Source organism: Malurus melanocephalus, unplaced genomic scaffold, assembly GCF_030028575.1.
Source record: "Malurus melanocephalus ecotype Western Australia unplaced genomic scaffold, MMel_1.1 scaffold_105, whole genome shotgun sequence".
Taxonomy (NCBI): domain Eukaryota; kingdom Metazoa; phylum Chordata; class Aves; order Passeriformes; family Maluridae; genus Malurus; species Malurus melanocephalus.
The window spans coordinates 420,025-446,721 of NW_026623337.1; the positions used below are offsets into that span (position 1 = coordinate 420,025).

The following is a 26,697-nucleotide window of genomic DNA, read 5'->3' on the forward strand; positions in this document are numbered from 1 at the left end:
AGATTCACAGATCTGGAAGGATGTTAAATACTAAATCTGCAAAAGTTCATGACAGTCTATGGCAAAACTCCATTTTACTTTGGATTAAACAGACTTGGTGGCGTTCCAAACAAGCCCGTCAATACGCGCACAAACGGGACTCGCTGGTTCCCCAGCAGGGAGACATCACTTGCTTGCTCTGTGTGTGCTCCATGAACACATTTGTGTACGAATTGACAAGGATGTTATCTCGATACACAGAATCTGCAAGTGCTTCAAGTTGAATGTGCTCCACTGAGACAGGGATTGAACGCCCCATTCAAGAGTTACAAGCGCTGACTGCGGTGCTGCGCGAGTTTTGCTGCAAATTTATGTATGAATTGAAACAGGCAAGAAAGCCCTTCCCTTCACTGGATGTTTACTCCTTTCACAGCTAATATGCCAATGATTTTAGGGGACTTTACAAACTGAAACAGTTCTTCACTCTCTTTCCACTATAGCCACACTATTATGGCAAAGGATGAATCCATAAAATCTTTTAAAACTTTTCCTCAGCCTTTGGTCAGTATCTGTTAATTACTTCAGCTTGAACTACCCCTTCCTGCAGWGTTACAGCATAATTGAAGCATTAAACTTCAATATGTTAAGGAGACCAGAAGAGTTACWTATACTTTTCACTTCTAAGCTTTCACTTCAAGCGTTTTTCTCTTGTGACTGCCTTAGTTTGTATTCCCTTCCTTATTTCCTCAAGCTTTTCTCTCAAGATTCAGACATTTTCTTCTTCCCTTCTGCATGCTAAACACATCTTTGGGTAGGATTTAAAGGGCTCTGATGTCAGGTATGTAAACTATTTTTCCTTTGAGGATAGAATTGGCACATTAGGCTGTTTCAAAGATAAGTGCATTTGAGGCTGAAACTTGCCTTCAAGTTCTATTCTCTTATCAGCAGTGACATCTTGATAATCTTGGCTATGGTGAAATAAGAAATATTGTATTCATTTACTCTTTTTTTTTTTGCTGAAGTATGTCATCATGGAATTTGAAAATACTGCAGTATGTATGTTCACATATTTTTCAATACAGTTTCCTCGCTTTCCTCTAGATTTTTTCCATCTAAACACAAAACCTGGAGTTTGCTTTATGTCCTCCCAACTCAGTCAAAAATTACATATGCCATACCTGCACTTTAGTAAATATACTGTCTTTGGCATTTGTGGTTGCCTACTGAAGCTGACGCCTGGGTATAACCCAGAGCAGTTTATCCCAAACCTTTATTCAGACTCAAGCGACTGTGTAATCATCCATAATTCAGAGGCAGCACCTGTTGGGTTTGCACTAACAACTCGATACTTAAGTAAACTCTTTTGCTGGCTCCAGCTTTGAAAATACCCTGCACCAAAAAATCCTACACGGATGGAACTGAGATTGGTTTCAGCAAATTAAGACAGCATTTCCAGTTCCAAAAAAAANAAAAAAAAAAAAAAAAAAACGAACAGGATAATCTCCAGGCAACATGTTCAAAATTTACAAAAAATCCAAAGATCAAAACATATGCTTAGAAAAATTAGGATACCAGTTTTGTCAAAACAAGAAAGACAACTCCCATCCCACCACCATTTTTTCATCTTCCTAAACATTTCCTAAATTCCCTACAGATTACATCCTGACTAACCTCATCAGTGTGGTGGGCACTGCTTTTCAGGCAGCCATGCAGAGAGCAGTTATGCAATACTTCCATCAATATGTGACATTCAACATAGTGCCAATCCTTCACAATTCACATTTTTAAATTATAAACGCAAAGACACTACACAGACTGATGTATGTGTATCTCAAAAACGTAGCTTGGATAGTCAAGAGACTTTTTGGGGACTGAAGACTGGCAGCTCAGCTTTCTGACTCTAATCAAGGTCAAAATTCTGCAAATTTGCTTCCTGAAAAGCGGGAATTGAGGATTCATAAAGCCAGAAGAAACAGTTTTGATGCCGTCACAACAACTTTGTAGGTAGCCATGGTAACACAGGAGCACTGCCCCCCCAGTTTTAGGAATACCCCCAGAGCACTGGAAGGCCAGAGCACAAAGGAGACTGGCTGGCCAAATTTTTCAAGTGACTTATATATCCAGTGAGGGAGCTGAGGTTTCTAACATCATCTCTGGTCACAAACCAAAGTTATCTCAATCCTGGTGTAGCTCACAGCAAGTTAAAAGGCCAGCCCAGAAGATGAGGAGACCAGGCTGGATGGAATGTCATTAGGATGCAGTGGCCACAGAGCCTTGGAAGTTGGTTCTAAATGACCAAGCTGTCCCATGCACAACAAAGACTGCCTCAGTGTCACAGGTTCAGTGATCACATCCAGGCTTTATAAATACATATTTATATAATTAAAATCCTTATTACAATAACAAACGTAAATAAGTACAAGTATATGAGACACAGTGCCATATTTTGTTGGTTCGATGTTTTACTCTGCAGCACCATTTTACTTCTAGGCCTTGGAATTAGGAAAATGTAAAATGTTAAAATAAGTTATTATGGAGATAGGTGGGACACAGAAATATTTCCTTTCTGTTACTGGTTTCYTTGAAGATCAATACTGGACACAAGCCCTTAAATCAACTCAATTCTACACTACTTATAAATTTAATGTGCCTTCTTACTGCCTAAATAATGATCTGATTAAGTGGCTATAAAATATAGAGTCTGTTTCCTCCTTTTTTTCCCCTAACCCCCATCTTGAAACAGACCACTGAGACATCAAATAGAAAGATGAAATGTCACAAGGAATTTCTACTGACACAAAAAACGAAACATCCAGAAGAATCCATCTTCCTAAGGTCTGTGGTAGCCAACAGATACCCTGACAGTGCTCCCACATCACCATATATGAAATAAATAATAAACTTAAAAAAAAAATCATCAAAATTTAAGCATACTGGAAAGGTCCCCATGCTGGYCATTTCAAGGAAGATGGCATAACAACAAAAATCAACGTATCCACATGTTCCTGGAGAAACAGAAAGCAAAACCAGAAGGCCAAACAAACTGTACATCAGGGAACTGTCTCCCTCTATGAAGCTCTTCTGAATTCTGAAGGAACAATATTCCCCCTTGCCAAAGAGACATGATTTCTTTCTGTTATCAGTCCTTTGAGATGGGATAAGCCATTGGYATAGTTAAGAATAGGAACAGAATCCCAAGCCATCCATTCTACAACAGCATTACAAATTTTCTGCAAGGATTCTTATTTCTATTCATCAGCGAAAGAAGCTGACAGATAAGTCTTGAGCTCTTTTTATTAAAATCTCCAGGGACATTTCCATTTCTGGTTTATGGTGATGTGAATTTGCCCTGCCTCTACTTAGGGTACTCTGGTTTCTGAGCCTTGGAATTAAAAAGCTATTGATTATAACCAAATTGAATATTCAATTTGAACATGGAAGATTTTATTTTAACAGGGACTCTCAGCACAATCAAACCCAAAGCTCTGCCTCTGCAGCTGCTCTCTGCTATGGCACCAACCACTGCTTCCAGGAGAGTGGTCCAGCCGTGGCATCACAGAGGTGAGCAGTGTAAATACAGGAATAATCTCAGATGGCATAATCCAGTAGTTGSATGGGCAGGAAAGTCTTGGTTTCATTGTCTTAAAGATGCAACTCTCACCAAGAGCCATGAAAAAATTCCTACCAAAATAAATGTGGGCAAGAAATTTACTCCATCACTGACCCAGCATGCAAGAGCAGCCACGAGGCTACATCACAATGAATCCCTTCCCTGAAACCAGCCCCCAGCCACAAAGCCCAAGCAAGAACAGGAGCAGTGATCAAGCMAGCAGCACGTGCACTCCTGACTGAAATTTCATCCTCACAAATGGGCATTTTTTGCAACTGGGCATTAAAAAGCTCAAACATATAAAATACCAACAAATAGCACATATGTCCCTCTCCCTCTTCCCCCCCCCCAAAACATAAGATCAAGGAAGTAGATTTTTAACTCAAATTTCAGTTACATTCCCCCTTTCATACTGYAATCTTTCCTCGTTCAGAGCTGGAGAATGAAAACAAACAAACAAAACCCCCACAAAACCCAAAAGCAGAAACTGAAACCTGAAATTGCTTCAGGATACAGGTTTCTTTGAAACACACTGTGTTGGGTGAAGCTAGGGAATTGTTAAGCAGCAATTACAATTTACAGTATGCAAAGAGGAACTGTAATAATTGTACAAMTGGGCAGTGGGCTGATGTTTTATTCCTTCTCTTCCACTCTCCTCAAGGACATAGCAGCTGGCATTTAAGAGCAAGCAGAAAGGTACATCCAAGTCTTTTTAAAATTATATGTATAKGTATATATACACACACCATATACAGACAAGTCACCAAATAAATTATCTGCAAAGTTTACCTCTCCACTGAAGATGCATGGTGTCACTGCTGGGAGCCAGGAGCTAAATGCCATTAAGGTKCAGACTCAAATACAACTTGCCAAGAGGCAGGAGCTTCATGCAGGCCCYCTGCACCTGAACTGTGTAATGCTGGCTCTCCACAAATCACTGAATTACAGTTACCCTTAGTGAACACCCTGTGCARTCACCTGCAGGGGGGAGCATATGATAGACTAGGGACAGCTGAAAAAAAAAAAGCAAAAGAAAGAGCAAAACCCCCAAAATCATCGTGAAAACTAACATCTGGCTCACTATAGGTTCCACTGTTACAACTGCAAAATACCATAACATGTTGAAGGTAAAATGTTAATTATTCCCACCACCCATTTTGCATTGGTTAATTTTGCGGCAAAGTAACACCAGTGGAACAGCAGCAACAACTAAAGTTGCCAAATAACTCTCCATCTACTGACAGAAAAAATTTTCTCCACTTACTTTGCTTAAAACTAAGCATTAACATTTAACAGCATGGATTTGTTTCAGGTCGAAAGAATCCGCATTTCAAGAAAAATGCTATGGATGTTTCTGGAAAAGCGAAGTGAAGGGAGAACACTGTTTGGACAGCATTCACATTTCCTACAATCGATCCTTTGAGAAGCGATATTTCCACATTTTAGCGCACAGACTTTGAATTAACCTTGGAGCCGGAGGTGGTGCTTTTTCCAGCGRAGGGGAAATCCACTCAAACCCACCTAAAAGGAGTGTTTGCATGCACTCAGGAGTGCCTTGCAGTACTTGGCAGCAGTTCCCTCCATTTTAGTTCCACTGAGCAAACTGCAGATGAGGGTTCAGCAAAGTTCACTCTCCTCCCTTTGCACAGATGCTCACTCCTCCAGCAAACAGCACCTGAAGTGACAGGAAGAGCACTCGAAACCCACCCCAACTCTGCAAAAACCTTGCTACAAACACAGACTGAGAGCCAAGGGAAGGTCCCAACCTGAACACAAAGGGACCAGGACAGGCAGCACAATCATATTTACTATGCTGAGATGCAACGAGGGGTTGTAAACACAGGATTACAAGGAGAAGGGCAAGGTGGAAATGCGCCAGCAGCAGGAGAAAGGAAGATATTGACCGGTGGGAAGAGCAGCAAAAAAGCTCTGCAGCAATGTGGGTAAAAATCCAGGTTTATTTACAACAGAGTATGAGTTGAGGCAGACAGGTGAAGACTCCAGGACATGATGAACATCTCCCTGAGCCTTACTGCTACTTACAACAGCCTCTTTCTACAGCAAGACTGGCAGCAAAAGCAGCAAGGCTCCTTTTTAAGGTTCAGTGAGCCACATGGAAGGCAACACTCTTCCATGAAATGGAATTCATTTCACCTGCTTTCTTGTGCAGCCTCAGAAGTGCTTGTGACTGTAAAGCTTTGTGACTGTACACAATCTTATTACAACTCTGCTTTGTGCACAGGCTGAACAACCCATTACCTGGAGAGCAAATTTGAAAGAGCAAATTTCAAGTATATTCTGTAACTGAAAAAAACCAAAACTATCATCAGGAAGGAGACCGTGAGTCCTTCATTGCAGAAACCTGAACAAGGCTGGAAAGTTTTGGCAGAAAATGACCAATCTGTTTAAGAAAGTACMATATCACCACGAAGAACTGAATTTATCATAACTTTTCCACACACGATATATAATAGTACTTTTCACGCAAACACGTGCTTTTGCCAAAGATTTCTCTTGCTTTTATCTTTGAACTGTGAAGAGACTCCAAAAAGCTGTGCGAGCCAAGAGCCCACATTCAAGGCAATTTGCAAACTGCGCACCGAGTTCACTAATACTGACAATTCAACAGACGATGTAACCTTTGAATGGCCACATAGATCCCCATTTTCAGCAATTAAACTCCTCTTACATCCTCCAAAAACACTTACAGGAGACAGCGCTTACACCTTCATGTGGAGTCACCGCGAATGCACGGAGTCCAGAAAGAATTCATGGCTCGCTTACAGCACCCCAAAGTGCTGGAATTACTTTGGCCAGCGCTGTCTCCGGCTGTGCCACGTGAAAGGAGAGGCGAGAAGGGAGCAGGCCAGAAAAAACACGGTGTGCTCCACGCGGGAGGCGCTGGGAATGGCGAGCGCGCGGCTCCTGAACATCAGAGCCCAACAAGAGGCTCCCGCCTGGGATGGTGGCGGTGCCACRGAGATGGCAACGCTCACCAGGAACAAACAAACAGGAAGGGAGACAGGAGATGGAAGAGAAGGACCACTGCCGCCTTCCAAAGGAAATTCAGCTCACTGCTTCCCCTTTCTCCTCCTCGAAGTCTGCCTTGTCCTCACARGATCTGTTAGCTCCATCAATGAGGATCTCAAGGAAAGGGAATCAAACCTGTTAATACCCTGATTTTTAAGTAGGATTTTAAGTATCTTTAAAACATTTAGTAATACAAGGTTCTCCATAGGACTTCTGTATTTTACTTTAAATATTATGAAATATAAATTAAGTTCACAATCTAGTATTTTTGCCATGGGAATGGTTCTCAAGTTCCTAGGCTTAGCAGATGGTCGATAACAGATTTCACTATTTCCTGTTTTTCCCCCATTTTCTTGGATTTCAGCAACAGAATAGATCTTTTCCTGAGCAATCTGTTCAGTTTGATTGCGTGTCTTTTCTGAATTATATCCAGTACTTATTTTTCTTTTGTAGTATCCCCCCCTCCACCATGTCCCCTCTCTGAAGGTTCAAAGTTTTTTCTCTTTGGTGTGTAGTTGCTGGACAAGAATAAAAGCAAATCTCAGATGGAGCACACAAAACGTATGCTGACTTCCACGCTGCTTTCTTCAAGTTGTTTCTATTATGCAAATGATTCCCAGCGAGTCACACGCAAGCACGAACTTCCTAACCTGCAAGTTTGTGTTTGCAGAATCACAATTCACTGCTCTCTGTCTCTGCCCCAACACATTGCCCAACTCTCAGGATTCCTCTGGAGAGTTACTCCTGATCATCTCCTTACACAATTACAGGTAAGTGCACTGTTCCTATATAATCAATCMAAAAATTCTCTAATTCAGAACAAATCTACCTCCTGCCTTGAAACTACCCCTGCCCCCAGAGAGAGGGCTGAGATGCTTTCCCTGCCTCCCCAGGTGCTCCCTCCACATCAAGGTATGTCTGCACTCTGAGGTTTGCTGTGACACAGTGGCTGCTCCCCGCTCTGCAGTCGAGATGTGATGGAGAGGAACACGTACAGCAGATTTATAAAAAGTTTGAATTGCTCTTGAGAACAGTCATCTGCTGGCCTCCCTGCTGCCATAAAGGGAAATGCTCCCAGCACAGTGACAAGAGAGGAAAATCCCAGGTTCCCTAGCTCTTTAAGACAGTGCAATAAATCAAGAGTTACGTAACTTCTTTTCTTCTCCCTCCTAAAAATACATTCTTAGCCTGAAATATAATTATTAAGTCTGAAAAAATAAAATTATGTTTCCATGGTTTTTACTAGCTCTCGGGCTGAAACATGGAGGCCTTTGCAWGAAAGCTGCTGTGGAGAAGCCAGAAGGTTACAGAGGCAGCAGCATTCCACCAGGATGGAGGAAGATGCACAGCACCAAGAGATGAAAATCATGCACAGATGAACGCTGGCTTTTATCTGAAACGCTGCTGTCCCACTGCTCCCCTCAGTGGGTGGCACAGAGAACACAAATACAGGCTGCTCCATGGCTGGCTGGGTTTTAGGGGACACCAAACACCCTGGACCAGGTGCTCACTGGTCACCRAGGACAGAGAATGTGGCCTGAGGGTCCCTGAGGTGGGTGCTGCACCCAGAGCAGACATGCCCTCCTGGCCCTGGAGGGTGGAGGTTTATTATTTAATAAKAAACCTCTTTCTTGCTGAGGAGTTGTCTCCATGCCCACGGGTCCCCACAGGTACATGCAAACTGCAAACAAGGTCATCTCCAGCAGCTCCTGCTCTCTGAGCACAGATGGAGGCACTCCAAGAGCACAGGACTGCTTCTGGCCGGCCATCTCGGGCTGCTGCTGCCTGTCCCAGCCGAGAGGAGCACAGCCCTTTGCTGCCAGCCCCAGGAACAGGTGCTGCTCCTACGGAGAACCGCGGCATCCTCGCTGCCAGCACCCARGGGCTTTGTGCCCTGCTCCTGGGAAGGACAAACTTCAGCAGCACAACGCTAGACTCCTTCATCTAGGGAACATCAGAAACCTTGAGGGTCTGTTTCTTGGATCAGAGGAGCTGTAATCTTTTTATAACTAGTTAAATGATGTCATATGCTCATTAGCTTTCCAGACTCTATTTGGAAGGCAATTTTTTTTTTTTCTAATTCTCTTGTTCCCTTTTTTTTTTCCTTGACTGCTTAGTTTCTATTCAGCACGAGTGCTCTGCTCTGAAAATTCTGCCAAAGGTTTTCCACATTCTCTGCACAGCCCTCTAACTGCATTGCAGAAAAATAGGACTCATATACACACATTCAACCTTGCTCCTCAAACGTCTTTAAAAGTTTTGCCTTTTTACTTCGGGTGCCTATTGGAAAAAAATAAGTTGATAATCTACCCAGAAATACAATTCTGCATGTTCCTGCACCGAGCCAAAACCACAGAATTTACTTCTGCAGAAAACACAGAAGTAAAATGAATGAAATTAATCTATTGGTTTTTTTTTTTTTTTCCCCTCCAATCTCTGCTAGGTCATTGCAGTAATCCAGAAAAAGAAATCTTCTGAAATCAAAACTGAAGCACTAGATTTAGCTACACTGCTTTAATGCATAAGAAGAACCTACTCACACTTTACAGCCTTTATAAAATTAGAAGCAATTATGAAATGATACAGGAATTRCCTTGTTCAGTCTGGGATTAAAAATATTAATCTTGGGTAGGATATCAAGAAAAACGGTAATACAGCAATCACTAAACTATTCCAAAATTCTGTTCAAAATTAGCTCAGAATACTCTGTGATCCTGTGAGATGGCTACAGAGTTGTCCAGTAGGACTGTCTGAACTTTTCCATTATGTGGTTTGCAAGCTGTATTTACACAAAACATAATACAAATGTAMCCCAACATTTTTGACCATAACTGAATTGTCCAAGCTGTGCTAGAGTAGACCTTTTCTGAGGCATTTTCTTATAAGTGACACAGATACTTGTCTCACTGAATTGTAAGGAATGACAAAGCTGAATTTCATCTTTTCACCATYGGTATCAGAACAAAAGGAACCAGCAGACAGATGATCTTTCTGTTRTAGCACAGGAGTTCTTGCACACGTAGATCTCTGGTTATGAAACTGGATGAGATTCCATGGTTTGTGCCATCCTGCAACTTACAAGGTAACCAGCTTCATAAATTCCCAAGCCTTATTTTCAAACTAATGTAATGTTTTGGTCCCTTCAAAGAGCTGCTTCTGAACCTTTCAATGATAAGACTTTTAATCTACAGGTTAAATGCAACAACCCAAGCTACATGCATTCACCCTTGTCCCAGGAGTGTTAATCTTCACCTTAAGCAAAAAAAACAATTRCAAAACTTTTTAAAACAGTTCTTACTCCATCTAAAACCTTTATTTAAAAACAAAACAACCCCCCCCCAACCCCAACACATACACAGACACCACACCCTCTCTCAATCTTCCTATCCCACGTGCTTTACTATCCTCAAGGCAGGAGCGGACTGATCTCCTCCTGAACTTGCAATCAAACATTGTACAACCCCTACAGGACAGAGTTTTATTTTCTTATGAATGTGGTCTAATGGTGCCCCAAGCCTTTCTTCTTTACATTTTCCCAAAAATAATACTATCCTACTCAAAAGCTCCCTTAGCACACTGTCGAGGATTACCATGACCACACAAGAGGATCACCATCATGTAAAGGCACGGAACTCCTCATTACAGGAGTGGGACAAAGCTCAAATGTTGGAAGTGCAAGACCATRCTCTTAGTTACTCCTGACTCTTAGCTGTTGCCATAAACTTGGGCAGAATGAAGCAACAGAAGACAAACACCAGACATTAACCACTAATAACCATTCTCTGGCACAACCCATTTGTGTCTCCCCATGAGACAGTCATAATCCAACCTGTCTCTTTCTTTTTTTTTTTTTTTTTAAATTACACTCTAGTTTGAAATTTTCAGTTTGCCACTCTACCAAAGGCTCCACTGAAATTTTACTTTAGTCTGGCAGGATTATTTTTGGCAAACACTTTATTTCAACTGCTTTGCATCTACCTGTTTTCCCAACAAATATGGTCCTAAGTGCTTTGCATATGATGGACTTCAGGTTTGTAGGACTGCTTGTATTCAATTTCTCTAAGTTCAATATTTCATGGTAAAACCTCCACATATTTTCTAATGAAATAAGCCTCAAGAGGAATGTGAAACCTYCTCCTCCAATCTGGGGCTGAATCAAAAAAGGAACGGGCCCATTGATTTTGATCAAATATGAAGATCTCTGCCAGCAAAGCTCCCTGAAATGTTGTCAGGACACATATGGAAGACTAGTCCTAGGAATAGCCATGACTATATTTTATTACTTCCTCAAAGATAAATTTCATTCTCAGGAACTTTTGCTTCCAAAAATCAGTAATAAAGAACTTCTTTGGAGGTTGYCTAAATGCAGCTCACATTCAGGAGTTTCACTTGCAACTGCTACATGAGCAAGAAACACATTTTATTAATTCTGTTCTCTAGCGAGGATATATGATTCACACAGGAATTATTTTCATAGGTAAACATATCCTTTTTTTCTCTGTCTCTTCCCCACCCTAGATACAAATATATAATATACCAAGCTTTGAAATCAGAATGAAAACCCATTGCAGGAAACAACTTTTTAGACAGAAAATTCTGAACAATTGTCTTCTAGGTCATACAAATACCTCATATATCTTAAGGGTTCTGCATGCTATGCTCAGGAAAAGATGAAGTACAAGACCATATCCCTTGACTGACTAAATAAACTCATGCCCACGATTTGTTTATGAGTCCTCTTAAACAATATTAATAATTGAAGTTCAAGAGGTGCAGTACACAAACGGCAAAAGGGCCATTTTTTGATTTCCTGTGCAGGATAGAAACCTGAGCACAGGGAACACCATTTTGGTTCGAATGAAAGCATTCTCCCTTCCTCTGTGGCACAGGATTTTCTTTGTCATATAATAAAAAGTTTATGTTAAAAASATACTCGAAATTAGATAAAGCCATTGCAAAAATTAAACAGGAATAAAATAACTGACTAGGAAGAGAGATGCTATTGAAGCACTAATATGCTGCCAAACTTCCCCAAAGTCATTAATGTCTCTTTTAAACCCGAGAAAACTTGTAGATTCATTGTGTATAAAAAGCTGCATTACCTCACCCAGAAGTAATGAAAGCAAGAATAAATTTGAGGGAAAGCAGCCTTCTCAGCACAGCCAACTTGGTGAACTTCAGCCTCGGATTTTCATCATTGTTGCARGGACAGAAACCAGCCAGGTCTGGCYGTGCAACACATATTCCAAACAGCACAGAGCACCAACTGCTCCATCTTTATGGCTGGTTTTAAACATGGGAAATTAAGGAAGTTCCTTTCTAAGGAAGGAAAAGGACAGTAGCCCATGCTTAATTACAAGGCAAACAAAAAATGCCATATACAAGAGATTTTATAAGAGATTTTATATATATGCTCTCTGTACCTTGAAGGTGTTAGGGGTTTTATTACAGTCAGACCAGCAGGAAAGTGTTTCACCCATTTTCTACAAACCAGTAGCTACTTTTTGAACTATTCAAAGCAATATTTACTTCTTCTTGGGTAAGTTTCTGCAATCATCAGGAAAGAAAAAAAGAGGCAAATCAAAACTGAATTCATGAATCCAAAACAATTCCTGGAGAGGCAAGCTCCCCCTCCCCCAACTTTTTTTTTTTTTTTTTTTTTTTTTTTTTTTTTTTAAATGGATTTCTAGTGGGGCCATTTGGCATTTTTAGTACAAAATATAATCAGTTCCTCCCTCTGTCATATGCCACTATCACCCTGATATATTTTTCTCACAGAACCATCACTTTTGGGACTACTCTATCATAAGAGCCACCACACTACATTTGACAATCTGTACTAGATAAAATGAAGGGCATCCAAACAGGGACAAGGTCATTCAGACTTGAATCTTTATGGAGAGCATTTAAATTGTGCATTAAGTATAAAAAATGTACTGAAAAAATCAAGATTGCATGAAAAGTGCTTTAAGTTGGTATGATTTGGGATAAAATTAGCAAGAATAGTGTCTCTGCCAAGCGCTATAAAATGATGATGCAATAATTTTACCCTTTCAAGTTAGCACATGTATGGAAGTGATTAAAATGTTTCCTTTTTAAAATTAAAAAGGGAAACTGCAACAGAGAATATTAAACCACTTCTTGAAGTTTAGGCATGCAAAGGAACAGTACAAATGCAATCACTTGGATTTCACAGTCTAAGGTCTGTTGTTTTTTCTTGATTGAAATCTACATTCAACTGTTTCACACCAAAAATGAATATGGCATGAGATGAGAGGCCTTTTCTGGTTGCATCTCCAGTATTCCTAAATTCTCCAGCTGAGGATTAAGTTGACCAGTCAGGAGAACGCCAGACTGAAGGCAAACTAACAGCACAAAAACCGTGCGACACACAAAGCAATGCCACTGCCAAAAACATTCACATTCTCCCCACATCTTCCCCAATTGCTTACACAAATGCCAGGTGCTTGGCTAAAATGGAAAAACAGAGTAAAAAATTCTTCCTTTAGAGAAGCAGCGACACAGACAGGTTGAGAAAAAGGATGCGATAAATCACATCCTCCAAATCCTAAAGCTACAGGTTCCACCCTTCCTGGAAAGGTTATGAGATRCAGAGGACGTTTTACATGAAAGCTCATTTTCTGTTTTGCACATGGGGATGACTCAGTTGCCTRCTTGATCTTGCACTGGGATGGATGTGCAGGGTAACCCCGAGAGGGGTCTGCGATCCAACTGTGCCGGAGAATGGATGTCATCAGCTAAGCAGCTCGCAGATAAATGGGAAGAATTACGCTCCAGAAACAAAGTCCTCAGCTTTGAAGAGACTTGCTCTAGACCTCCCACAGCCTGCAGCAAGACATCTGAATTTCTAAATGCATGGCTTGCCTTCTGATGCAAAAACCAAGCAACTGAGATACTGTATAAGTAACCAGACATCTTATATAGGGAATCCAACCAGGAATCCCAAATGCTTCGTGCAGGGTCATGCCCAGCCTGGTCAGCCTCTTCAGACCTGCAAGAGTTGATCTAGTAATCTTAGTGTTGGTATTGCCAATGGTCAAGCCATGAGAGATGGGGAACCAGCTCTGACTTAGCAGAAAGGGACTCCAATCCACTGCTCAGCTTTGCAAATCAAYGGCCCAGCATTTGGGTAAAAGCCTACCCCAGTTTGGTAACAAATGAGAGGCTGCAGCAAAAAAATAAAGAATACCAAGTAACAAGTGACAGAACAAAAAAAGAATAGCAAATTCATTAGGAAAAAATAAAGGCATTGGCCAATTTTCCCCAAATGACATGGTTTCTGAACAAAAGTGACAATAAGAATAGAAAGCCCAGGAAAATYCTGAAAGGACAGACCCCTTGCTAAGTTGACAGCAATTGGGCACATAGGACAGGCACACTGAACAGAAAGAAGCAGATTACTTAGCTCCAGAATGAGAGGCTTATATCATGGGAGGGCAATAAATAATTTCCAGCCCATTGGCTGTTTAAGCATCCTCCTAATTTACGTCTATTAGGGATATGCATATTGAGATTAGCAAGCCTGACTAGGCTGTAACAAGCCCGTATTCAGGAGCTTGAATAAGAGATCTGCCCAAAAGAATATAGTTTTACAAGAAGTTTTGGGAAAAGCCRATAAAAGGAAAGCAATGCAAYRCAAAGCTTGCAGGCTGTTGGAAGACAAGCTTCGAATCACACACACAGAGTCTATTACTGACGGAGGCTGAGCATAACTTTACCCTTAAATATAGACTCAAGGTTTCTGAAAAATTAATTATTTTATCCTTCAAGATMCTTTACCTTTGATTATCAGTACCAACCAGAGAAAGTTTACACAACAAACTGATAACAGGCTGCCATCTCCACAGACAGCTGCAGGTGAGGGAGCCACACTGCTTGCTATKGCATTTGGCCCTCAAATCACAAATATTTCTCTGGACAGTCGATTAGCAATGAATTTAAAGATTGGAAAAGGATACAGCATTAACATGGCAGTGCTCTGGACTGGTAAACCCAACCACCAAACCATTTTTTATGCCCACCTAGAAAGAAGTGCCACCCATGGAACTGCTCTCCTCTCTCTCCTTTTTTTAGGAGTGGCTAAAATGGGCAAGAGCAACTCCAGAGGAGCTCACCATGACCTGCTGGGGTAAACCAGATACTGGYAATCTTTATGTGTATTTTTATTTAGAGTAGTCAGATCCTAAATGAGTGAAAGCAAACTAACATGCAATACACAATACAAACTTCCACAGTTTGTGGGAGAGGTGCAAAGAAGAATTCTTTGAGCATTGAAGATAACAGAAAATATAAAAATAGGTCACTTTGCTTTCCTTAACAGAAAGAAACACTTTGCTTTCCTTAAGAGAAACTGTGCATACTAAAATGACTTTTAAAGAGCTTTTAAACAAGCATCTGTGACCAAATCAGGAGAAAAGGTTTTAACAGGCAGGGCAATAAACCACAGAAAGAAGCTGAGAAGGGAAGCTGTAGATCCTCCATTTTTTATTATACTCTAAAAAAGACATATGATCTCACTTGGAAGATACCTCGGCTAAAGAAGTCSTGCTTTTGTTAATCACGGAGTGTTGAGCTCACTGCTGCACAGTGGTGGGGTCAGCAGCCAGGACTGAACAGAATTCTGCAGCCATCAGGCTCCCAAACAGCTTCTGCCAAGAGCCAGGCTTTGAGTTCCTCAGTTCCCTTTAGAAGGTTGATTTCTCCTGGTCTCACAGCCTTGTTTAAATGTTAGAATACCATCTCAGTTATTTCACCTTAATCAGCTAATGTCATGGAAGCAACAGGTTTTATTTTCTGGCTGAAGCTGTGTGTATTGACTAATGTTCTTTCTTTTATTTTTTTTTTCCAAAAGTATAAAAAAGATTACTCCCAATTTATTATTTGCTTCATTTCTATCCACAAGACGAATAAAGCCAAATGAATGCTATTTCCACAGCCAGAAGAAAGCATATTACAGGACCACATTCAATGTTAATTTAATATTCATAAAACTGATACTTTCTAAGTTACAGGACATATTTAAGCAGAGGAAAAAGTCTTTTGCTAAACTTCCATTATTTCTCAGTTTTTCAAAGACAGCATTAGGAGACTTGCTGGAAATGAGCTTATTTCACCACGCTAAACTGAGTGTATGCTGAAACTGAAGTGTATTACACAAGTACACCCCTTTTCTGGGTAGGGTTAAAYCCCCATTGCTGGCAGTGTTTTGGAGAATCCTGCATTCAAAATAGCAGAARTAATTCTTGTAATCATTCTAAATGGACACGATTATTTTTTTTGTCCATCTGTGCCTGGCCATCTCAAGCATAATTTACAACAGAAATGCACTATGAAAGCTTCAAGTTAAATTTTCTCAAGAAAGACTTTCTTCCTGGACTTGTAAATACCTTATACCTCCCCTCTCTTATATTTAAAATATGATTCAAATGCTCAAATATCAATGTTAAAAAATAAAGYTTTCTGAACATCTTTTCAGTATTTCGGATCAGTATCCAAAATTAAGTCACCAATGACAGATCTCCTTTTCAGAGTCTACAAAAAAAAAAAGCTTTTTACAAAAAACTGATGTCCCTTAGCCTGCCAACAGCTCCTGCAAGCTGCAAGGGGTTAAAATCTTCCACTGCATGGCTGAGATTATTTGCTGATGCTCTAACACCAACCAAAACATGCAGACAGTGTGCATTTGCTGCTRTAGAACGAATATTTAACTGCTAATATTTAATTTAAAACTAACACTTCCTTAAAATAAAACACATCTACATGCATTAAGTAAGTCCATATGCATCAACTACAGTGCAGTCTCCAAGCTGTCACTTAGGGGTAAAAAAAAAAACCTCAAACCTTGAACCCAACAACTTGGCTTCCTGTGGGCACCACTATCACTCATGAGTAGATAAAAAGTAAATAAATAAAATTAACCCCAGAAACATAATTTATTTGTGCAGGCCAATGCCACCTGAAAACAAATCAAAGTTGAAGAGATCTTGTTTGAATGCATCTATACTGAAGTCAACAGGGCTGCACAGTGGGTCAGCACAATCTGAAGACCAGAGATGCCCCCAGACTTGACCTGGGACAAGGCTCATCTAAAAAAATTCTACTTCTGATGAAGAAGCATCAGCTGAAGGAAGGAAACATGACTTTCTGACCTCAGAATTAGATTGCAGMAAGATAAAACATCAGCTGACCAGYTGGAGAGAGAGGACATCAAATGAAGGAATTGCTAACATCACACTGGGTTTATGAGCCTTTCTAAGTGGGAACTATATTCAATTTTTACAGTGTTGACATGCATTTGTAAAGTGWGCCTGAAAAAAAGACTCTTAAGATTAAGCATTAAAGATAGCCTAAAACTGAACAGCAAAGTATTTTGAGCACATGGAATGCAATCTACAGTTKGAGCTTGTGCTGCCTCCTTCACCAGATTCATACCCACCTCAGAATCCCCAACACTGAAATCAGTGCAGAGCCTCAACTCCACATGGCAAAGGTGGAAATCTGGGAAGTGTCTGGTGAAATYAGGAAAGAAGAGGTGCTTGTGCACACCTCCCTCCTGCAATGTGCTCCTTCCTCTCAGCGGAGGTGCCCGTGCCACTGAAAAGAACCTTGGCTGTGCTGGTATTTCACACAGTAAGCATTGCAGTATTCAGCCTTTCATTAAAAAAAAGACCAAAACAACAGCCCAACGTTAAAGGAAAATGACAGATTGCATCTTTTCTTTGGCTTTCTTCAGCCATTACATTTGGGAAYGGAGAGAAATACAGGTCAGTTCCATATACTTCAATGGTTTAGGGAGAACTTAAAAAAGTACCAGAATGATRAGAAAGAGCCTCTTAGAAATATAAAAGCATCTAAAGAGATAAATCATTGAAGAAGAGAGAATTATTATTTTGGAATATACTATAAATAACTCAGTCAAATCCTCCTGTTGTGACCTAGACTAAAATGAACGCTGCCTCTGCAGGAACTATTCCCTACTGCAAAATATGAGCAGCCTTGAACATTTACTGTGAATGTTCACATGCATATTTATGAGAAATATCACTTCCAGCTAGTTTGCCTATTGACTGGCATCAGTCAATCACATGCAGAAAATGAAAGAAGAAGGTGAGCYGTGGCCACGTGAGGCATTTCCACAAAAGCCTTGGGAAGTTGAGATAGGACAGCAATGACTCCTCTTCAGAGCTAAAAACATCTTTAAGCAGCACAAGTGTAAGTGTCGCAGTGCCAGCAAATATGTTTTAGAGATGCATGTTTAGCAGATTCGGGCATATCCCAAAACACTACCCTGAAACTGCAGGGGTAATAGCTGCCCAATGTTTAKTTTCTGCACAAGCTTGGGCTTGGCAGGAAGGATACATAGCTTCAGCATCAAGTCAGAGAAAACAGGTCCACACTATCAGCAATGTCAATTAATCYGTTCTCTACAATATATTCACCCTTAGCTCTCCTCAGTGCTCCAACMCTCCCCAAGAAACACCTGGTCCTTGAAAAGCCCTTCAGCTGCAGTGGTGAGGCACGAAATACAGCCAAGCAGGTATTTTATATATAAGAACCTGTTTTAGCTTTCAGAAACGAGACCTTGCAAATAATGGATGAGGAAGCAGAACGCTGTACAAATGTCAGYTTTGGCTCTGCAGCATCCTGCTAGGTTTCTGTCATAGTTATAGAGGCAGAATTGCAGCAGCTCATAAGGGCTTGCCAAAATCTGGACTATGGTCTCATTCTGCTAAGGACGGTACTCAACACACGAGGAAAAACATTTCTATGCCTCTGCGGAATTAACTCATCCATTAGATAAACCTCATCAAAAAATRAAACCAAAATAAAAGAAGGCAATACATTTTTGGCCTATTTCCAAAGTTTTGCTTCGCTTGYGGTATATAACTTTTAAGGTGCTGGATACTGTTTGGATTGCTTTAAGTGTCTCTTTCCACACACAAATAAACAAAAACCTCTGTAAAAATATTTCTGTGGATTTACTGCTCATTAAAAATAAAGAAATACTCCCTGTCAGCTCATGAAAATGACAAACCCACCAGAAATATTTTTTCAATGAAAAATGCATCCAAATAAAGCTTGTAGAAAAAAAAAAAAGGCAAGAGAAAACAACTGAAAGTTCTTCCTGGCCAGGAGATCAAGCCAGCTCCCATCATCCTCGGTCCGAATCCCCACCTTCTCTTCCKCATTATCTCCTTGCTCTCAACACAAACATCTATTTTTAACACGGAAAAAAGCACAAGGAAAGCTGCTGGAAAGACCCTATACATTGCARAGGACAGGAATGGTAAGGATGAATGGCTGTAGATTGGTTTGGGTAGGGTATGATGCACAGAAAAGCAGGAGACGCCATGGGGCTTTCAGAGGATTTCATTGCTTAGCTGGAGCAAGGCAGCCCAGACAAACACTGGCTGTATTTGATAAAGATCAAACACCCTCCACACCCATCCTTCCCAAAATACACAATAACAGTCCAGCATGACCATCTCCCTCGGATCCAGGTTGTCAGAGGAAAGGCCAACACGCTGCTTTAACCTTTGATGCAGCCACRTTAACTGGAATCTGGGTGCCACAAGCAATTGCACCACTCAACATCCCCGTATATTTGGGAACCCATTTTCTAACTCAACAAGTGTAACAGAATCAGGGAACGCTTTGGCTTGGAAGCCACCTTAAAGATCAATATGCAGCAAATTTATTGCAGCCACCCACCCTGGCTAAGAGATACCAATTCTCAAAGTAAAACAATCAGTGGTCTATGCACAAGCGAGCAAAATAAATCCAATCCTGTAATCCATTTGCAGTGCTTTAGCAGATGCACTTCCGTAAAACTGAGAAAAGTTCTGAGACAAAAACCACTGAGGACATAATTAGAGAGGCAAATGGTAACTTGGAACTTTTAATACTAAACACTGCATTGCAAAATTAGCAAGAACTTAGTTAAGCTTAGCAGAAAAAGCAGCTCCTAACTACGCTTCTCACCCTGGTATACATGCGAAAAAATGGAAGCCAACAGAAAGTTTTATTAATTAGAAGTGTTAAAACACAAAAAGGCGAAGTACAAACCAACATTAACATGGATTTTTAAAAAAGGGCTCACTTAACTTTACTGGAATAAACAAAAAAGGTACCAATAGCCAYATTAAAATTGTGGAACTGATGCCAGTAGCAAAAAGAAAGAAAAGGCAAAACCAAACAACAACAAAAAAACCACAAAGAAACAAAACCCAAACAACAACAACAAAAAAAACCACCAAACAACCCCCCCCCCAAAAAAAAAAAGCAGATACAAGAGATATTTTTGTTCAGAACCTGATCAATTAAACAATGTTAAACAGTGGCTATTAAACTTTAACTCTTTGATATTGTTAGGTCCAAATAACTCTCAAGAATTTTTATCTGAGTTATTATCTTCCCTTTTCAGAAAGTCCTAGAGCTCCAGGGAAGTTCCAAAAGCCTGGAAGAAAAGTAGGATTGCTGCAATACTTAAAATGATAATTGCAGAAAATAACTTTATGATAGCCTGTCATCTAAATACTGAGCCCATCAAAATAGTGAGAAGTTTGATTTAGGATTTTATTARTAAGACTTTAATTAATAAGCATCGAATAATTAAAGCAATTAATATCGAACAAGCTCATGAAAAGTAAGTCCTGTCAAACTAATTAATTTTTTTTTTTGACAGAAATTCAGTTTTTTACTTGTTTTTAGCGGCAAAGACAAGCATTGATGAGCTATGCTACTCCTGCACACAAGTTGACTTGGTTCCACATAACATCTTCATTAAGAAAACGGGAAGATCCCTAGGATTTTGAGGCACTGTGCAATAGCCAAACATTTGTCTAGAAAACTCAGTGTAGCAAAAAAAACCCCCAAAAACGTGAAAATAAAAACAAAAGCTGAGAATAATTATCTTTTGCCTGTGCAACTGCATGTAATTGCCATTCTAATTTTCACAATATCCTCTTAACACACCTCAAAAGACAATATTGACTGAATTAAATATTAAATACCCATGCAACTCATCAGAATAGAAAACCCAGCAGCCTCCATTTTTGTGCATCCTGTCCTGCATTATTTCCACATGGTGTAAGGAAATGGCCTCACATCACAACAGGGGAGGTTTAGATTGGGCATCAGGAAAAATGCCCGAGAAAGCTGCCAAACAACAGGCTGCCCAAAGGAGTGGAGGAATCACCATCCCTGGAAGCATTCAAAAGGAGTGGCACTTTTGGGGACATGGCTTAGTGGTGGCAGAGCTGGGTTACCTGCAGGACTCAAACATCTTTTCCAACTTTAACTATTCTATGATTCTAGATTCCAAATGGCCTGTGCTTTTCAAGTGGCAAAATGGTGACTTTTAAACCAGAAGATTAAGCCCTCAAAACCAAAACTGACAGAAGAGAAGCAAAAAAACCCTGAAAAACCAAACAGTCAGAAATAAGGCAGAAACAGCACTGCAGAATTCAAAAGATGCCTGAGGAACCCTTTATATGAAATTACTGCACAGGGGTTAAAACAAAATAAATGAGACCCTTGCAACTGCCTGAATATTCTGGTTTTCCAACTCTAAGCGCAGTACCTGGTGGATAAGTATATGTCTGTCTTTTTGCTGCATTTTTTGAGTCCCAGAAGTGTGACTAAATACCAACATAAATAGTACCAAATTATACATTGTCAGAATGTCTAAGCAGTATAATAGAACCCCCGCTAAAACACAACCTCATCAGACTTTTATGGTATTCTGCTTCCACAGTAAGTACCTTTTTGAAGTTAAAGATCTCTGGAAATAGCAGAACTGCTCTTAACATATATAAAACACRCATTTTAGGTGTATCAGTAACAGGTAAAGCAACAGGCTGCTATTCTCCAGAGTGAATTTCATGAGGTTCACACAGGCCCACCCCTCCAGCTCCCTCTGGATGGCATCCCTTCCCTCCAGCACTCAGCTCCACCACACAGCTGGATATCAACTTAATTACTTTCTTTTTCTTACAGTGAACAGTATACAGCAAAGCCTACTCAACCTTTTCAGAGCTTTATTTCAAGGTAGAAGTGAAACTAAATTAGAATTCCAAAAATAATTACAATTTCACAGACTTTGGCGTAACGCACAGGTGCTATAGAAACCTATTGATATTACTACTTCAACAAAAGACTGTTCTGATATATTCTTAGAACATAACAAAAACACTAAGGATTCCTGTGGGAAATTCCACATGCTGGTCAAGAAAAAGAGATTTTTGGATCCCTGATTTCAAACTGTATCACTTACTCCATCAAATAAGAAATTAACAATTCCTGCAACCTTATAGGGAAAAAAACCAACCAAAACCTAACCCCCACTCTTTCTGCTTCTCAAAGCAATCAGAAAGATTTCTGCAATCAGCCTGCTGAGTGGCTATAATCTGCTCCAAATTACTAGAGTAGAAAACAGTTCAAGAATTGTGTTAGTGAATCAACTTCACTGCAGTTCTAGAAACGGTTAAAAAACAAATTATGGGATACTGTTGAAGACAGTTATCAAAAAATTGCCATTCCACTTGTGAAGTTAAATGCATAGCAACAGTGGATGGATCCACAAAGGAGATCCATGCAAGAGCATTTCACAAAAGCATCATGAAAACTGAATGGATAAGAACAAAATGCTTTGAACATGCAGCTTTAGCAAATCTGGAAATACAAACCCTATTCTAAACAGTATCAGTTGAAAAAGAAAATTAAAACTCAAGGATTACCTAAATTTACTGTATTCAGGCCTTACAATGTTCTCTGTAAACATCCTTTAGCTAGAGGTTGACTACAAACTAGCCCCTACAAATTAGGACGTGGCCAGGCTAACACATTCTGCTACCAAAATAAAATTATATTAACACAAAACAAGCAGATGTCTTATTTAGACTAAGACAGGAGATAACGAAACACAAACTGAAGCAATTGCACAATGCAGTCTCTCCTTCTGACTAGGCAAAAGCTTCCATTGTGGAATAACCCTTTAAAACCCTAACAAGCCAATAGTGCCCAAAGCCAGGTGTCTCCACATCCCCTTTTAAACCTCATAATGTTGCTGAACTCATCATCAGATGGCATTTTTTGACTTTGGCCCTTCTGATGGGCTAGCTCTATAATGACCATGAAGGCAGTATTTATACACAAATAAAAGAAAGAATAAAAAGTTACTCTCATATTTGTACTCCCTATGCCATGTATTCCCACAAGATTTTCAGATTCCCCTGGTTTGGGGTTAACTCCCCAAATGACTGTCATGAAAAACTGAAACTGCTGGGTCTGACCTTTTTTCCTTTGCCTCACAATTTGCCTAGGCAATTATATTTAAAGGAGGATAAGCCAAGCAATTAATGAAGACGGAGACCACTTCTTACGACCTTTGAAAGGATCTTACAGTCTCCACCCTTCCTCAAGCTGCTGGGCCTTTTAAGATCCCTGTAGCCACATCTCCCATTAATTTGCAGAACAAACCTGCTAAATGCCACTATGAAAAGGCAGGACCTCAAAAACAGAATCAAACTAATTTACGCAGGCAACAAGGATATGGGCATTGACAGCTGAAAGAATAAACACAGGAGCAATGAGTCCAAGGAGCAAAAATTCTCTAAAGATGCAAAAATTAGCAGTGATTAATTAATGAATGACCCAGCACAGATTCGAGGTAAGCTATGAAATGAACATTTGTTCATTTGAAAGGCCAAAAATGGCCTTTCCTTCCCTTTTTAATTTGGGATTAATAAGGAACTTGTCTTTCTCAGACCAAAAAACCCCATAATATCTAAAAAAGACAAAAAAACAAACAAAAAACCCCACCCAACTGCCCCTTCCAGAGCACAAATCTCCCAGATGGTCCTTCAGTACCAGGCAGGAAAAAGCAAGCTCTCAGCCACCCGCCTTCACAACCCTTCGCTGACAAACCTCACCCCTACAGGAGGCAAATCCTTGAGAAAAGTGAGTTGTCAGACCAAGATATCCACATGGATACCAAGTATTTTTATAGATTCTTTTTTTCATGTATTATTTTATTGCTATACTTTAAAAAAGCTTGGTTAGGTCACTTATGAAGTAAGTCATGTCTGTTGTATAGGTAGCAAATACCGATCTGAATACAAACTGCTTTTAGCMTGGTATCACTACAGTATTTTTAACAAACCAATCTATTCCTCTAGCACATTCTATTTTACAGCTTTCTATCCAACTCAAAGCTGCTACAAAATACCAATGCTTTCAGAGATGTCACAACAAAACAACTTTCACCAGAACAAGAAATGCAATTACATAATATTTTTTTTTTATTTTTAATCCTCCTCTTTGCTTTGATGAAGACTGCTGATGGCCTGTCAAATTAAAAATTTAAAAAAAAAAAATCAATGCTGAATTTTCAACTAAATTTTCAATTTATGAGGTTTCAGCTTCCTGGGTGATATGGAACAAAATGCAGAAGCTCAGCTCCAGGTGGCACTGGGTACTCACCCATATCAGCATCCAACTGACCTTCCAGCWGTGGGGCAGAGCTGAGTGTGGCTCCTGCAGCGAGGAAGCCAAGCTCACACTCATCATCCCCAGTGGCATGGCTCCCACATGGCCCAAAAGCACAGTGCCATGCCTGGATCTTGACCCAAGCACTATGTAACAATTCCTTCATGCCTCATGCCAGAATTCCTGCCCATACTTTCACTGAAGTCCCCCTAAGGATGGCAGAGAGAGTCAAACAAGGACTTTGCGTGCTACTCAAGCTTTCACRCAACTTTTTTTGCAATTAATGAATCAGGAACAGAATTAACTGCCCTCAGCAGAAAGAAGGGTACAGCAAATAAATTTAATTTGCTTTTACTGTAGCTTCTTGTCCCACTGTTTTTGAAGTTGTGTTTAAAACATAAAGCAGAAGCATCCCAGAAGCCCCAAATTCGACATCCTGAGCCATTCAGAGATATTTCTTCAGATATGAACTGAAAGGCTCCTCTATTTTCCAACAGAAAATGATAAAGGGGGCTTTTAATCCAGAAACACACACAATAAAGCTGGCCTCATCCCAGATGGTTTCCTTGGATGAAGTGGGCAACATCCTGCTCTCCCACCCCTCCAACAGACACAGGCCCCATCTGTGGAAACGCAGCCGCTGAATGCCACAAGCGAGCGCTTCCATGTTCGAGCGCCGCTGCCAAATAGTCCAAAACCAGATGCAGCAACCAGATCTGGTTTAGCCAAGTTTTCACTTTGTTTGTAATGACATGGACTTTCCTGCTGGAAATCACTTTGGTGGGGTGGAGGCAGTGTCTGGCAGGGCGGACACGGCTGCCATTCCCATCCCTGCAGAGGGGAAGCGCTCAGTGCAGCACTCACTATGGGCCACGTTTACAAAGCCTTTTTTWAAATATACCATCACCTCTGCTGAAAGATGGGAAAGACCAAGAAAAGCTCAATGAAATACCGTGTGATAACAAGTTACTGCAAATCAGCCGCCAAACACAGTAATTGCACATGCCCGCTCTTTAACTCAAGTGACCCTGCTTTTGCCAGGGGCTAATAATGCACATGCAATTACCATAAATAGCTGATGAACTGTAACTTGTTTGTGCATCTGGAACGGTGGGTGTTTGTGGAAAGCCTATCATATGCAGACTTACATGCTCAAGCAGCTTAACCACTTTTCCAACCCTATCTTGTAATGCCCACTTGTTTTTCCCCCTCTCCTGGGCAGYGGCAGTAAGGTCCTCTGAACTGTATTATTTCCATGTGCTCCATCACTCAGAGGAAAGCCCAGAAGCCCTAGCAAGGTGCCACAACAGATGTGGATTGCCCTCATTGTGCTGCATAAGCCAAGTGGCCCAAAACTCCACTAATCCTGGAAAAGCTTCCTGAGTGAGGGATGCGCTTCTGAAAGCAGAAGCTGAGAAAATGGGATACTACAAGTTATATATGCCAACATTTGCCAATGTACTCCTGTGCACTTACACATGTTTTTTCCACTACCAATTCTAAAAAAAAAAACCTGCAGTGAGAGGAAAAACTTTAGCTGTTTTCAGAACTGACCTCCAGCCAGGAGGACAGGACTAAACACTCACCCAGACATAAGGCACGTCACGTACAGCAACAGCGGCTGTGGCCAACTCGCCTTTAGATGTATTTGCAGTGATTTTAAACTCTGAATAGGTGTCACACACGTTTAAGCCTATTACAATAAATGGTGTCAAGAGGCAAATGTTGCTTCAGGATTGCAGCTCCAGACCGTGCAGAGGAAGAGACGTGCTAGCACACCGGCCTTTCCCAGCCAGCTGCAATTCCCAGGTGGTCGGGAAACAAACGGATCGTGAATTTACACCTTTGAGAAATGCTCTTCAGGCAAAAAAATAGAGAACGTCCCAGCACTGAGGGCTTTTAGAGGCAGAAGAGCAAGTTTCACTGGTATTGCATGCACGTGAAACCATTAACACATAACACTCCAAACTTTGAGTATTAAAGTGCAGTGATGTGCTGACAAACTGCAGATGCCAACTGTTTGTTCATTTTTGGCCTAGGGGGGACTTCTGAGATCCTCTGCAATGTAACATAAATCATATTTACAAACCAAAGGACGTGAGTAGTCTCATATGTCAAGCCACAGTGATTTACAGGCACTTAACGTAGCCTCACTTTTTAAAGTATGACATCAGATGCCTCAGCACTGAGATAGAAATACAAAGAGAGGCAGATAACATCCCAAAAAACTTATTTTTATTTGCTTCCATTTTAAGTTCTGGACATGCAGAGGAGATATTTTCATTCATCACCACTTTAGCACCTTTTTCTGGGTTTTCAATCTCTCTTCTTTCAACATGGTAGGGTGCAGAAAAAATAATTAACAGATAAAAATTACAGCTGCCTCAGGGATAGAAGTGATAGTGTAGAAGAGAAGCTAAACATAGATTATACAAGCAGATTGAGCAATGTACTGAGATGCATTTCCATGTGTTTTTTGATTCACATCTTCTTGCATGAGGACACATGCAAAGAGCACGATTCAAAAAACACAGGATGCAATCAAACAGCAGCCTCTCCAAACTGGCACC

General features: G+C 40.5%; 1 protein-coding gene across 3 annotated transcripts in view; it reads right to left on the minus strand.

Annotated features, from left to right (window-relative positions):
* NR3C2 (nuclear receptor subfamily 3 group C member 2) overlaps window positions 1–26,697 on the minus strand; it is a 188,166-nt gene that overhangs the window by 95,109 nt on the left and 66,360 nt on the right. The window lies entirely within an intron of this gene.